General features: G+C 36.4%; 1 protein-coding gene across 1 annotated transcript in view; it reads right to left on the bottom strand.

The window, feature by feature from the left end:
* LOC117563689 (neural-cadherin) overlaps positions 1–14184 on the bottom strand; it is a 179941-nt gene extending 165757 nt beyond the window's left edge. The window contains exon 1 of the mRNA XM_034242122.2: positions 13551–14184. The gene's annotated coding sequence lies outside the window, so the exon portion shown is untranslated. The remainder of the gene's footprint in view (positions 1–13550) is intronic.
* Between the last annotated feature and the right edge of the window lie 408 nt (positions 14185–14592).

The raw sequence follows: 14592 nt of genomic DNA on the forward strand, positions 1-14592 counted from the left end.
ATGATGGCAATGATATGTGCACTTTTCCAACTTCCTCGTAGGATGAATAAAAAATGAATGCTCGTTATGTAAAAGAAAAATAAGAAGCACGCTCTAGAATGTGGCATCATTTATCATTGGCGGCCAGGCCCCCTAAATGATGTTGATGAGTTTTAAAAGATTTGACATGAAAAGTTGAAAGTCGTTGCGCCACATGAAGGAGGCAACTACAACTACTGAAGTAACGCTACTTTGCTTAGTTCTGGCACAATTATTCAGCACTTTTCATTTTGACCCCTCGCAGACCTTCTTGATTTGATTGGGCGTTAACGCTGTTAACGCTCTTTTCAAATGCTACTTCTCATAACGCCCCTCAACTTGCTAACGATTCTTTTTTTAATTGCCTAGATGTTTACAATACTTCGTGTTACGTATGATTACATTTTTTTCTCTGAATGATTTTAACTTTACACTATGAACATGAATGAAAAATATGTTCTCGATTAGATAATGCAAACAAAAATGGAATCATCAGTATAAACATCTATTATAATGGTCAAATCTAATCTATACGGTGTAATTTGTTGAGAAATATTTTAAAATATTAATATTAATCATAATTTTGAATAATGTTTGGTACATACAATGACAACTAAATTGCTACTACGATTATTACTGAAAAAAAAATTGTAGAAGTTATTTAAGAAACACTTTTGTATGGGAAAAAACGGTTACTTAGTTTTTTTGGGGCTGAGAATCTGGTATATTTTGCACTCTGTGGTATATTTTAAACATTCTACTATGTCATTATATCAAATTCCTTGGTATATTTTAGTATTTTAGTATTTAGTATTTTCATTTGAAATATTTTAAGAAAAAGTTCAAAGGTAATCTACATAATATGATTTAATTTGCTTCATAATTAATAAAAATAATAATAGTAATCTTTGTAAATTATTGAAAGCATATTTTCGAACTAATAAAAATAATAATTACCGTGAATTTCTACACCATTTGCATTAATTTAATTAACTCGTTATTTTTGCTTTTTTATTGCCAGCATATTTAATCTGCCATCAAATCTATGCATATAGTTTTTATTAGCATAATTTATATGTGCGTTTTTTTAGTGAATGGGTTTTATATTTCTAAAAAAAAATTTGCATTTACTAATTAATCAAGTCGTTATCAAGTGACGAATTAATCATTGGCAAATGCTCAAGGCTTGGCACATTTGCAGGATGTGAGCACAACACACATCGACATCGACATCGACAACGACTCTCACATACTCAAATATTAATTAACTGCCACAACTTTTGATTGCGACTGTCATAAAAGTGCGCAGACATGCAAGCAATTTGTGTTGTGTGCCATTTTCAAAGACCAATCCTCCCCACCCACATACAAAAAGGTGGCGACTCTTATGCTTTTTAGTTTAGTAGAAGCAACAGCACCTTACGGACCGACCGCATAATGGCCTCACCCAAAAAGTTTTATGGCCCTGGCCCGGGAGTTGGTTAACCCTTTTTTGTGTGCTTGGAAAGTTCACTTTCAGCCGGAAGTTGTTGGGCTTGGCGAAAGCATTCTAATTTGATTCATTTTTAGTTGTTGCGACACGGACGCAGACACGGACACAGACACCGACACGGACACGGACATGTCCCCGGCCAGACCAGTCACAGACACTAGACCTACTTCTTCACTCTCTCCATCTTCTCTCCTTCCCCGTCGTTTTCTTTTACACGTCGAGGTGCTAAGGCGTTGGCTTGTTGTTTGTGTTCGCGATTTGGGCAAAGAGATTAGAAGATTTATACGCAGATTTTGCACTTGTTAAATGGCCCGAATGCTGCTCAGCAGCAGCTTTGCCATGAAGTGGAGTTGAAGTATGTATACTATAGTGTGAGCTCAGCTCTTCTTGGTGTACTGAGTAATTTTAGGTTTTAATTGAATTCAAGCAGCTTTGCTTTGTGTTCTTTTTACCCTTTACTAATTAAATTGCTGTCAGTTTGCTGTTTACTCTTAACTTAAAGATTAGTTTCGCCTCAAAAACTTTCACACAGAGTAGATCATCTCAGTTGATTAATCATTCGTGGTAAGATCATCGAATTCATTACGTTCTTTATCTCTATTTGTTTAATGGATTTTCAAAATATATGTATTTATTTATTTTGTTCGTTATTTTCGCCACACCTCGAACTTGCTTTATTATCGAAGGCAGCTTATCGAAAAACTATACATCATGGGTTTAAGCTGCGATAGATGGTAGAAAATATTTATCATGCTGTATTAATCAATTTCATATGCGAAGGAGCCATCGATTGAACACTCTAATAAAAACAAAGCAACGAAAAGCTGTCCCGCATTTGGTATACGCCCCTGATAACAACAAACGCAACTCCAAAACTGGACTGAATGTCGATATGAATGTTTAGATACGAATATGTTGGATGTGGATGTTGGATATGCGTTTGGGGCACGCATCTATGCAGTTTGGCTTTGACCCGCAGCAGACATGAAAGCGGCTTCTCTTTTCCGTTTTTCTGTTTTTTCTGTTGTTGTGTTTTTTCGGGGCAACAGACAATTTGAGGTTTAGGCACGCTAACCGTAACCGGGCACACGAAAAGAAAGAAAAGAGCTGGGAAATGAGGCCAAACCCTAAAACCCAAAAAACTCATCATTAACCATTAGCGACGTCATCGATGAGGTTGCTGCTGCTGCTGCTGTTGTGTTGTCTCGCTGTTTCACTTAATTAATTGTTAATTAATTAACATAGATACAATGTGCGTGTGCTTGGCAACATTTTCACGGTTGCCGTTTTGTTGTTGTATCATAATTTTCGATTTGAAATTTTTACGCTTTTCGTTGGTTGCATTCAATATTTTGCTTCAACCGCAAGTTGCACGCATTCAAGCTCTGGCCACAGAGTAAACAAAATGTGTTGAACAAAACAAGCCAGAAATTCATTTGCGTGCTTCTTTCTCTCTCTATCTCTCTCTTTGTTTTCGCAGGTGTCGGGGTCGACATTCAAATGCGAACCCCAAAAATACTGGACACGCGACTAACAAAAGGTAGCACACGAACAAACACACGCATACAGACACACTCTTCTACACAGTCTGTGTCCCACATCAAGACAAACAACAAAAATGTGTTTTGGCATGTCTCTTGTTGTGGTCAAGTGACGAACAAATTAGCTGAAATTGAGCACATGAATTAAAAAACATACCTGACGAAGGGCAGACAGCAGCTTTGGAATTTCAACTGCGTTAGTTAACTACGGTGAAATGTCTAAACATTTTAACATATTTATAATGCACACACAACAACACGAAGTGAAGGCTATAAATATTTAATGCACTTAATTATGACAAGGGATGTGCATTCAAATTTCTTTTGCAGTCTTATTTCTTATTTATTATGATTTCCTGCTTAGAAAGGTCTATAATTATGACAGGAGTAGATAGCAAAGGTAGACTTTGTTTAGGCTAATTTATTACGACCTTTCTTTTAAGCAGTACACAACAAAGTTGTTTTAGGCCAAGTATAATAAGTCTAATGACAATTTTATAAGGTAAAGCTTAAAGAGAATATCAAGTGAATTTAATAGAATAATTAACTAAATTGAATGAGGGATCTTAACAAGAAAAACAATTTACTGACTAAACTAATATTATTCAAATTATTTTTTATTTCGTCAACGGTTAAATACCTGTTTTAAAAATTTATAAAAATATAATTGTACTTCCCTTCAAATCAAATAATTTTGTATGTTATGTGTATATGAAAAACTTTCCATTCAATCAAACATTCAGAGGCTTATTACAATTACTATAAAAATACAATTTATAATCTGTTTCTAATTAAATACATTTTTAAGCAGCTTTATAAAGAATGCTCTTTACTATTAAGCGGCCTTTTTATGCATATGTATAAGCACTTTTTATTAGAGATTTCCTTCTTATTAATCACTAAAAGAATATCTCATATATTATAGTAATATAATATTATTGTACTTCAAAAAACTTCTTAAGCAACTTTTGAAGAGTACTAAGAGTTTCTAATCAAATAGTTCTTCTTTAAGCAAGTTTATAGTAATGTTAAATATCTATTTATATTATTTAATAAATATAAGAGTACTTTGTTTCTAATCAAATACCTCCTCTGTATGCCAATTTATAAAGAGTCCTCCTTACTACTTAAAGACAAATAACTTTTTCACATATTAGCAAAAAAATGTTTGTACTTTGTTTCTGATCGAGTAACTTCTTGAGCAACTTTATAAAGAATTTTATAGCCGTAGCTATGTAGCTTCATTTGCAACTCAACTTTGTAAAGTGTGATAGCCACAATAATGATAGCTGTGCTCTACAAAATCACATTCGACAAATTGTTTGTACAGCTAACACACTTTTCATCAAGACAAAGCCCATTCAACAACTAACATGTGTGTGTGTGTGAATCCATTTTGTACTTGTATTTACAATTGCAAGTCATATTCATTAGCCAAGATGGACTCACTCGAAGTGCAGACACAATAAAGAAAAACAAGTTAAATAAGTGCAACGCATAGCAATTTTAAAGCATTTACCGCACGCAAAATTCAAATCAGCATTTGACCAAATAAAAAAGCAGTAGAGGCAAAAAAAAAAAAAGATTGTCTGACTGACTGAAAAACCAGTTACACATCTACAATGCGGCAACAATAACAATATCATTATATATTCCATGCCTATAACTGTAACCAACATGCAACACACAGAAAATGTGCCCAAAAGCTTGCGGCACAGAGCTATCATCAAGAGCAACAGCAGCAGCAGTAGAAGATGAAGAAGGAGAAGAAGGAGGAGGAAGAGGCAGAGGCGAGTGAGATACAATATTGTATCTATGTATCTATCCAGCAGAGTATCTGATGTGTGTGTGTATTGGTTGGGTTGGCCACATATCTAGTTATTATTGAAATTAAATTACCCCTAATTGAATCTGAAATGGTCAATAAAATCGCATGCCGACAACTATTTTGTATGGCTTTGATAGTCCCCGCCGGCCTCATTCGTCTCTCTCTCTCTCTCTCTTTCTTGTTGATGTTGTTGTTGTATTCAACAATTTGTTTGGGTTTTCAATTTGCATATGCATGGCAAAAATTTCATTTTTCTTCTCTGCGGCTGCTTGTTTTATTTTAAACAAATGCAAATTGAATTAATTGTTGTTATTTCCCTTAGATCGGCTATCGCTTAATGTGGCAATTTGTCTTTGTCTGCTGAATGGGCCCTCAGATACCGATAGAGATCTTTCTTTATGATATGTGGAAATTGTGCATTTTTTTGTTGAGTACAAAAACGAGTTTTTTTTTTATTTTTGAAGATAAGATGAATGTGAATGATTGAGAAACTGAGCACAAGTTTTGATAATATAACAAATATTTTGCATACATTTCAAATTTAGAAACAAATTTGATAAGACAGATGGTTGTTTAGAATTACGGATTACTCAACAATTTTGTGCTTAAGAAATTTTGAATGAACATGGAGTGTAATATTTCATTTTGTGTTCTTTCTCGGCAAATGAATGATGGCACTTCAACTCTAATCGAATTGAATTACTGTCTGGATAATTGCTGACTCGTTAGCCAACTAATTCCACTTGAATTTCCATTTAAGCCAGACACGTTTTATTTCTCATGAACAATTGACGCGCCGCTGATTGTTGCGACGTGAAGAAGATCACTCACAATCGAAAGGCACAAGCACAACACAACATGAAATCAGAGCCAGTGACAGCAACACAAATAGCAACAACAACAACACCAACAATGTGAGCGACATCGATGGCAAAAGAAACGAGCAAGTCAAAAAGCTAATTAGGTTGGAAAAATACGATTGCATGTAAACAGCAAAAGATCAGCACAGATCAATGAAGATCGGTACAGCAGGACAGCGAGTTACAAAGTTGGTTGTTTGTTAAAGTAAATTACATGCGAACATGAAAGATGCAGATAAACATGCCAAACAAAATAAAACTCATGACGATCATTAGGCCAGGCCAACTGAGGGCAGGCAACGTTAAGACCAGACCAGACAGACAGAGACAGACAGTCAGTGAATTGATGATCAGTCAGTGATCTATCGACATCTCTCAGAACGTCTTCGTCATGTTCTTGTTCTTGGCTGTTTGTTATTATGTATGCCAAACAAAGTCACAACATGTGGACAACACGGAAAAAGGCAACAAATAAATTGTGCTACATGGAACCAAGCGATCCACCGATCATCATTACGATCAACGAGAACGAGAACGTCAACGTCGCAAGTGCAACCTGATTTGGTATTTCTCTCTTTCTCGATATCTGGAATCTCTTTGAGAATAAACTGCGCATAGTTCGGTGTTCGTTCAATCGCAACGCATTCCAATGGAAACTATTTAGCGTTTTTAAAGCGCTCTCACACACAAAACCTAGAGAAGACTATGCGAAAATTGGCTGAAATGCTGAGGATGGAGACGGAGATGGAGATGGAGAAGAATCCTCCATCCATAGATGGCAGGACACGTGCAATGACTTCCTGTTTGGCATTGGGCAGAAAACACTTTGCATTGCACATTTGGCAGCCTTGGCCCCTTTTAAGCCGTTGAGCGGAGTGAGTGCAGACAAAGTGCAATTGTGGCCAAGATTTATTTGCACGCCCGCGCTAAGAGGGCAAGAGCAACGCACACTACACACAAGTTTGCCTGGTGCAAAATGCATTCTTTATGTGCTTGTAACTTGGCCTTAACTCTTGCCATATTTTTGGGCCGCATCGACAAGCAAAAGCAAAGCAACAACTACACAACAACGACCTCAGCTTCAGGCCAAAAGGCAAAAAAAAAAACAGAAATCTTGCGCGTGACTTTGCGTTTTCTGTTTTAGCTGCTGTTGTTTTTGTTGTTGTTGCTTTTGGTGTTGCTTTGTTTCTCTCCTTTTGCGAGCTGATTCCTCTTTTGTGGCTGGCAAAAAGATTCTCACGATACTTTGCCCAACGGCTTTTCAAATTGGTTGACAAACTAGCAGCATCAGCACCTTCGTCTACGCCTCCACCTCTCTTTTTCCTCCCCCTCCAACAATTTCCTTCTACCTGTGCTTAAGTAATTGTAACCCGTTTCAGGTATTTTCATTTTGCCGTATGTCTAATATGATTATTGAAGTTACGATTTCGAATCTGCGCACAGAACTCGAGAACGTGCAATGCCCAAAGCTTGAGATTGAAGTTTCTCCTAGTGCAAATTAAGTGGTAGCCAAATGAGCTTTACCCTGACGAATGCAACACCGAGAACTACTTATGCGATTCTCCAACATCGAGTTGGTTAAACTATTGCCGAGAATGTGAATGAAACAATTAGTTTTAGCGCTCGCAGCATTTGTTTATCGTGGGAGAATTCAAAGAGAGAACTTCTAAACAGTTTTGTATGGAAAAGAACTTGGAAAAGAAAACTGCGAAAAGAAAATGTAAATCTTGAATAAAACTTAGTATGAAAGTGAAACATTTGCAATATATACCAAAGACTTCGGCAGACTTCTCTTGGAAATTGTGAATTGTTTATCATATAAAAGTGAAATCATTCATCTGTAATCTGTGCAATTAATAAAGTTAAATAATTTCACATTTTATTACAAATAATTTACAGACATTCAAGATATTTTTTAATTTTCTGTTTATATCAAAATTACATAGAAGTAATATTGTGCATTACATTTGTTTATCAAAAATATATTTAAATGGCAAGCGTGCGATCTTAATCTGTATTTTATATTACTACGAATAAAATTTAGAAAATGAGCTTTGAGTCTTATTATGATTCTTATTTATAAAATTTGCGTAGAATCCCAAACACATATTTGTCAATTTTCACTTTAATCCACAGCTTGTCTATATTGAAAGGCAAAATTTAACAGAAATTGCCTAGATTAATATTAGGCAAATTAAATTACTTCATCTATAAAGCATCCTTAAAGCAACAGCTCATTTAAACGACATTCGTTAGAGTCTAACATAAATCTCTCAATTTATTTTAGTACTTCTTCTCCCCAGATTCATTTCAAAAACTCCTATTCAAAACTCTCACCCCAATTGTGTGTTTATTTTTGCAGCAAAAAAAAAAGAAAACAATTTTTCTGCGGCATTTTCAAGGGGAACTTTTGCTAAATGAACGCGAAACAAAATACGCAAAGTTGAAAATTATGCTTATAAATAAATGCAAACATCCTCTTTAAGGGCAGTTCAATCTGGAATCGTGCATATGCTTTAATGTGCTCCAAGTGGCCGCGGGGGCATCCCAAAGACTCCAATGTGTCCCCCGACGAACTTCATTAAGCGTTGCGACATTTGCACAGAGCAGAAAAAAAGCAGCAACAGAGTTATGAGGCACAGTTGATTTATAAGCACTTAGGGGCACGGGGCGGCAGAGTGGAGGGGAAAGAGGGCAACTCACATCCTGACAACTGACAATCGGCGACAATTTCTCATTTCGAGAGCGAGAGCAGCTTCAATGCTGTGATGAGCAATTGTGCAACGGACTTTACATGTGGAGCGAGCGAGCGATATTGAAGAGTGCAAAGAGGTTTTGCAGCGACAGACATTGACATGAACTGCCGGCTAATCGACAGAGCCCAGAAGAAGAAACGTGAATGCAACGCGGTGTGTAGAGAGTGTGTGGCATGTGGGGTCAACTGTGCCACACACTGCCTGCTGTAAGTCTGTGGACTGACAAGGCGACCCATTTGTTGTTTTCACTTGTGCAACATTTCACAGACACTTCACGTTGAAGATACACGGTCTTACTGTTTTTTTTTTTGTTTTCTTCCTACTATCTGTTCTCATTCTTTGCCGCCTCCAAGAACATTAAACGAGCTTGTATGGCAGTAACTACTATTACTATTAGGATGACTGCGATGACTTCGAAAGGTTCTACTTTGCTGTCGTTGTTGTTGTTGTTGTTGTTGTTGCTGCTGTTGTTCCTCTTGTCGTTGTCTAGTTCAACTTTTTTTTTTGCGGCGGCTTCCTGCAACTTTTTCCTCACTCGCAGTTCAAGTGGAGCTGAAGCTGTAGCTTTGTATCTGTATCTGAGACTACGACGACGACGACGACGACGAATACGAGTTCGACTTCGACTAACGACGTATTTATGCCAAGCGACAAACTGTGGGAACAAATAAAAATTTAGCGAAATGCCAGGGCGACAGTGGCAACAGCCGAGTGGGAGAGTTACTTGAAGATACAACTGTGCCGAGCAGAGTTGAGACAGCTTGTCATAGCGATGGCCACGTGAGGCAATAATTAGTGAAGAGAATAAGGATTGAACTTACATAAAGAAACTGATTGTAGGGGTATTTAAAATATTCTGAATAAATCATAGAGATAATAGAAAAGTTTCTTGGAAGCCTTATTAATTGGCGTCTTGCCTTCCTCAGATATTTTTGTTGTACTTCAATTTTGTATATGAAATAATTCCCAAACTTAGTTTCAATGTGCTATTTTGAAATAATCTTTATTTGCACTTAGCTTATCTGTCTTGTCAAAGGTCGTAGACTTTTTAGAAATGTTGCGAATTGATAAGAAAAATATCGCAAAAAGATTCTTGAAGTCTCTATACCAGAAAAGTACGTTTCGCTTATAAATTTTTTGTTATTCATCTGAAATTAAATTCCAGAAAAATCGCTCTATAATTTCATATTTTTCGTTACCTATTTTTATTGCTCTCAAACGCATTTTTTTCACACGCACTCATCTCTATTTCGCACTTGGCTCATCTCACTTTGGCCTGTCAAAGTTGCGCACAAAGAAGAACTTTTTGGCTCGACTATCATTAATGTCAAAAATAGCAAACTGACAGTATTGTAAACCCATCGATAATACAATATATTACTTGTCGCCCTCAATTTGCAGTTGTTTGACATTTGGAATGCATTCCCAAAAACTTTTGCGCCACAGTTGGATACAAGGCAAATTTCTCACTGTCAATTGTTGCAGTTGCAATTGTTGTTGTTGTTACTTTTCAACTCCGACCAAAACAACAAATCGGAAAATGCCTCCAAACTGGCCTGGGTACGTCACGTTTTTCTCGCGCGCGCATCTTCATCATCATCTTTCTCCCATGGAGACCAACACCGTTAACTTCCCTTTCCTTCCTTAGCTTGTTTTGGGCAATTTTTCTCTCGTATTATTTCGCCTGTCAATTGCAGTTAATCCAGCGACAACACACCATAACCACAGCATCCACAGCATCTACTCTGCAACTTGGTGAATAGCCCTATTTAAATTGCCTGGAAAACGTTTAAGAGTTTCACTTGAAATAAAGTCTCAAGCGTCGCATTACACTCATTGTACACAGTTGGCAAGTTAAAGTGTATAGACAAACAAACCAAACACGATTGGGCACCACACAAAAATTGTAAATTATTCAATCGCAAGAGAAGAAGAAGACTGTGTTCCAAAGCGATCATCATCTTGAGAAAACACTCCTTACTTTGTGACAGGCTTTGGTTTGTTATTTGAGCTAGACTGCATCAGCTACAGTTGACCTTTTGCCTTTGTTTTGGGATAATAGATGTAATCATTTCTAAAGTCTAATTGAAATCAAAGCATATTCTGAAAGAATAATTTGTTAGATCTTAACAGACCTTTGAAACTATTTCACTATTATTGAATTATAATCTGAAAATCTCATCATAATTTTTACTATGGCTAATGTACCATATAAAGTGTTGATATTTAAATATATTGTACAACACTGGCTTGCATACAAAACATTAATTTCAATAGCTGATAGTTTTCAGAGAAATTTTCTTGCAGTTGAGGCTAAAATGTAAAACATATAATTCATATTTGTTGACTTTTAAATGCAGTTTAAATTACTTAAAAGATTTAATGTTTATAATTTAATTTAATCAGCACGCCTTCAGCTTTTTGAAAGCAGTTTAAAAATAATTCAATAAATTACAAATCAGCATGCCTTTAGCCTTTAATGTTTCAACAGTCGAATTCTAGTTGATTTCTTTATAAAATGCAACATAAAATGTCAATAAACATAACCAAGTCAACATACGCACATAATTTGCATCGTAATACTAAAAACAAGTAAGAAAGCTACAGTCGAGTGTGCTCGACTATGAGATACCCGCTACCCATTTTGAATAAAAGCAATATATTTCGCGGTATTATTCTCAAAATATACCAAATTTATTATAAAAATACTAAAAATATACCAAATGTTATATTTGGTATATTGATATAGTACCGCATTCAAAATATACCATAGACGGCACAATGTACCAGATTGTCGGCCAAAGCAACTAAGACCCCTAGTAAGTAGGCCTTTTTGCCCATACAAAAGTATTTCTTTAATAACTTCCACAATTTTTATCTGATTCAGCAATCATAACTACTATAGTTATTATTGTATATACCAAAATTTGCAACTCTAGCTTTAAAATTATGCTTGTTATTTGATTTTTTTGATTTGCGGGGATGGAAGTAGGCGTGGCAAACATTTAAAGTAAATTTGATCTGCGTGCAAACATAACAAATGCTGTCAAAAAAAAAAATTTAGCTCTATCTCTCGTAATCTCTGAGATCTAGGTGTTCATACGGACAGACGGACAGACACACAGACGGACATGGCTAGATCGTCTCGGCTATTGACGCTGATCAAGAATATATATACTTTATAGGGTCGGAGATGCTTCCTTCTAACTGTTACATACATTTCCTGTCGGCACAAAGTTATAATACCCTTCTACCCTATTGGTAGCGAGTATAAAAATAACAATGAAACTGCGGCAATTGTATTCAACATTAGACGCGACTTTGGCGACTGCTTAAGGGAAAATTGCTCAGTTTTTTTGTTTGTTTGTTGTTGTCTTGGGGCCATATATGATTTTTATGAACGAGTTTACGTTCTTCAGTTTACGTCGACAAGTGTACCGTGTATGTATGTGTGTGATTTGTTGCAGTTATTAGCATTTTTCATTTTAAAGCCTTTTGGCAGTTGGCACTGCGAAACAGATGAAGAGATAGCCCAGAGAGAGAGAGAGAGAGAAAAAAAAAAAAAGAGTGAGAGAAAGAGAGACACATCACATCATCAACACTAACTGTTGTGACCTGTCAAGTCCCAGTCCTAGTATTATCGGTAGAGTACCCCCCATAACATACAATATAGTACGTGCTGCTGCCCATCAAAAGGCCTCCACTGAGGGGGCGTCATAAGTCAGATTTATGTGTGCAAATAGTTGGGAGCCTGCCACAGAGGGTGGCATAGAAAACATGAAGAGGAAGAGCAGAACTTGGGAGATGAACGCCCTGTTTTGTTATTGTTATTGTTATTGTTATTGTTGGTGGGATTGTTGCTGTTTGCTTGGTATGCAATATGATTTGTGAGTTTTTGTTTAAAAGTTTTGCCTCAAGGCGGATTTTTGCTATTCCGGCAACTTGGCAACGCAGGCAACATTTGCAATGGGCAACAAGCAACGGCCAACTGTTTCTGTTTTGAGGTTGACATTCTCTCTCTAATAACAAAAGAAAAATTACTGAAAACAAAATATGAAATAACACGAAATGCCTCACTTGACTTCCAAATAGATAACTTTCATAAGAAAAAGATCAAGTTAAAGTGCCTGGGAAAAGCATTTGAAAAGCCAAAAGCCAAAAGCGACAACAAGGATAAGAACCCCAAAATAAAGACACAAAATTATTGCTTCGCAAAAGTTTTTAAAGTATGATAGTTTTGAACACAATGAGAAGAAAACATTCTAGACACAATTCAAATGTAAATTATGTTTCTTTGTCACGTATTTAATCTTGCATGCAATAGCTAAAAGTAAAGCTATTTTATTTAAGAGTTTTTCCATATATAAAATAAAGAAAGATTAAATTATAAATACACAAAATAAATAATTCTAATAAACAAATAGATACGAAAATAAATATTATATTATACTAATTAAACAAATAACAAATATAAATTAAATATACATAATAAAAATAAATTTTAAATAGATAAAAACAAGAAATTAAATAAAAATGTAAGAACACAAAACAAGAGGTAATTCAGTTGATTGCTAATCTTGTTTTACAACGAGAGTTTCTTGTATAAATAAAATCATTTAAACGCAATGGAAATTGATATTTATGAACCGTAAATAAGAGAAGTCATTGCCGTAATTTTCAGTGCTTGTTTTAAATGAACTGTTAATTTACAAACACAATTTATATGACCATGGTTTACTTAAATTTCAAGAAAATACAAAGTCTTGGGATACGCTAAAATCCACCGGGAAGATAAGAAAGAGGGAGCACCTTATCTAAATAAGGGAATCTCACAAATTATAGTTCTACTGCAGCCATTAAATTGGCCATTTTTCACGACGCCGCAAAAGAGTAATGTAAAAAGTGCTCGATACTTGGAATATGCAACTGCATAAATCACAATTGCCAGCGGGTGCAAGAGAGAGACAAAGAGAGCGTGGGCGGATAAAGTTCAAAACATAAAAAGTACAACATCGAAATGATGCATCAAGGCATAAAATACACTGTTTCACTTACCCTTCTCCCCATCCACAATGATAATCCGCAGTTGCACTTGGCGAATAAGAGACCCAAAGAATCCAACAACAAAAAATACACACACACAAAATGCACACAATTCACTCGAGAACCGAAAATAAACACTTCATTATTAGAAACACATGTGCGAAGAGAGCGGAAGACACATAGAACGAAAGCGAAAACGCTTGAGCGCGGGGGACATTGGCGAAGGGTCGCGCCAAAAATAAATATGCTTCGAGTGTGTATTTCTTTCTCTTTTTCTTCCTTTTATTATTTTACTTCTGCTTTACATGCACACATAAATATTTCGCACTTGCTGGGCGGAAATGAAACTGAGGGAGGCTGCAAAAATAACTGTGAATGCCTCGCGAAGCCCCTGCGGGGCGGGGCAAATGCAAATCCAAATGCAAAACGCACAGCACCCGACGCCCGACTCGACGCGTAACTTTAAAGCGAAGTTAAAACGAAAACGAGAAAAACGAAAAACTCCAAAAATAACTTTAGACACACCGAGAGCCGTTAGTTAATGTAAGCAAAACGGGAGCAGGAGCACATTCAGTGAAAATTGTAATTTATGCGTTATGCTGCCTCCAACTCGAATCACTTTATTCCAATACGAAAATATGCGCATCAATTGACGCGATGCGCTGCAGCCGAAAATGATCAAATTGTACGTCGCGCGCACTTCGCGTGTTAAAATCGAACTGAAGACCCATTGCGATGATCGCCTCTTCCAATGTGGATGCTTGCGTTCAACTAGCGACGAGCTCGTGACCCGAACTCAGACACGACTTGCCTTGCCAAGTGACTTCGTAGTCGTGTCGTGTTCGTCTTGCAGTGTACAGCACGATAAATGCGCATTCCTAACTGCAGGTTTGTCAGTGTTGTTGTTTTACTTAGCCCAATAGCGCGCCAATTTGAATGAGTGAGAATGCACCATGTTTTGACCCCCTCATAGCTGTTGCTGTTTGCGTTGCGTTGCACGTGCTTCCATGATCTGGAGAGCGCCGCTCTCGTAGTGAACACCAAAGAGAGCAAG

Source organism: Drosophila albomicans, chromosome 2L, assembly GCF_009650485.2.
Source record: "Drosophila albomicans strain 15112-1751.03 chromosome 2L, ASM965048v2, whole genome shotgun sequence".
Lineage (NCBI taxonomy): Eukaryota > Metazoa > Arthropoda > Insecta > Diptera > Drosophilidae > Drosophila > Drosophila albomicans.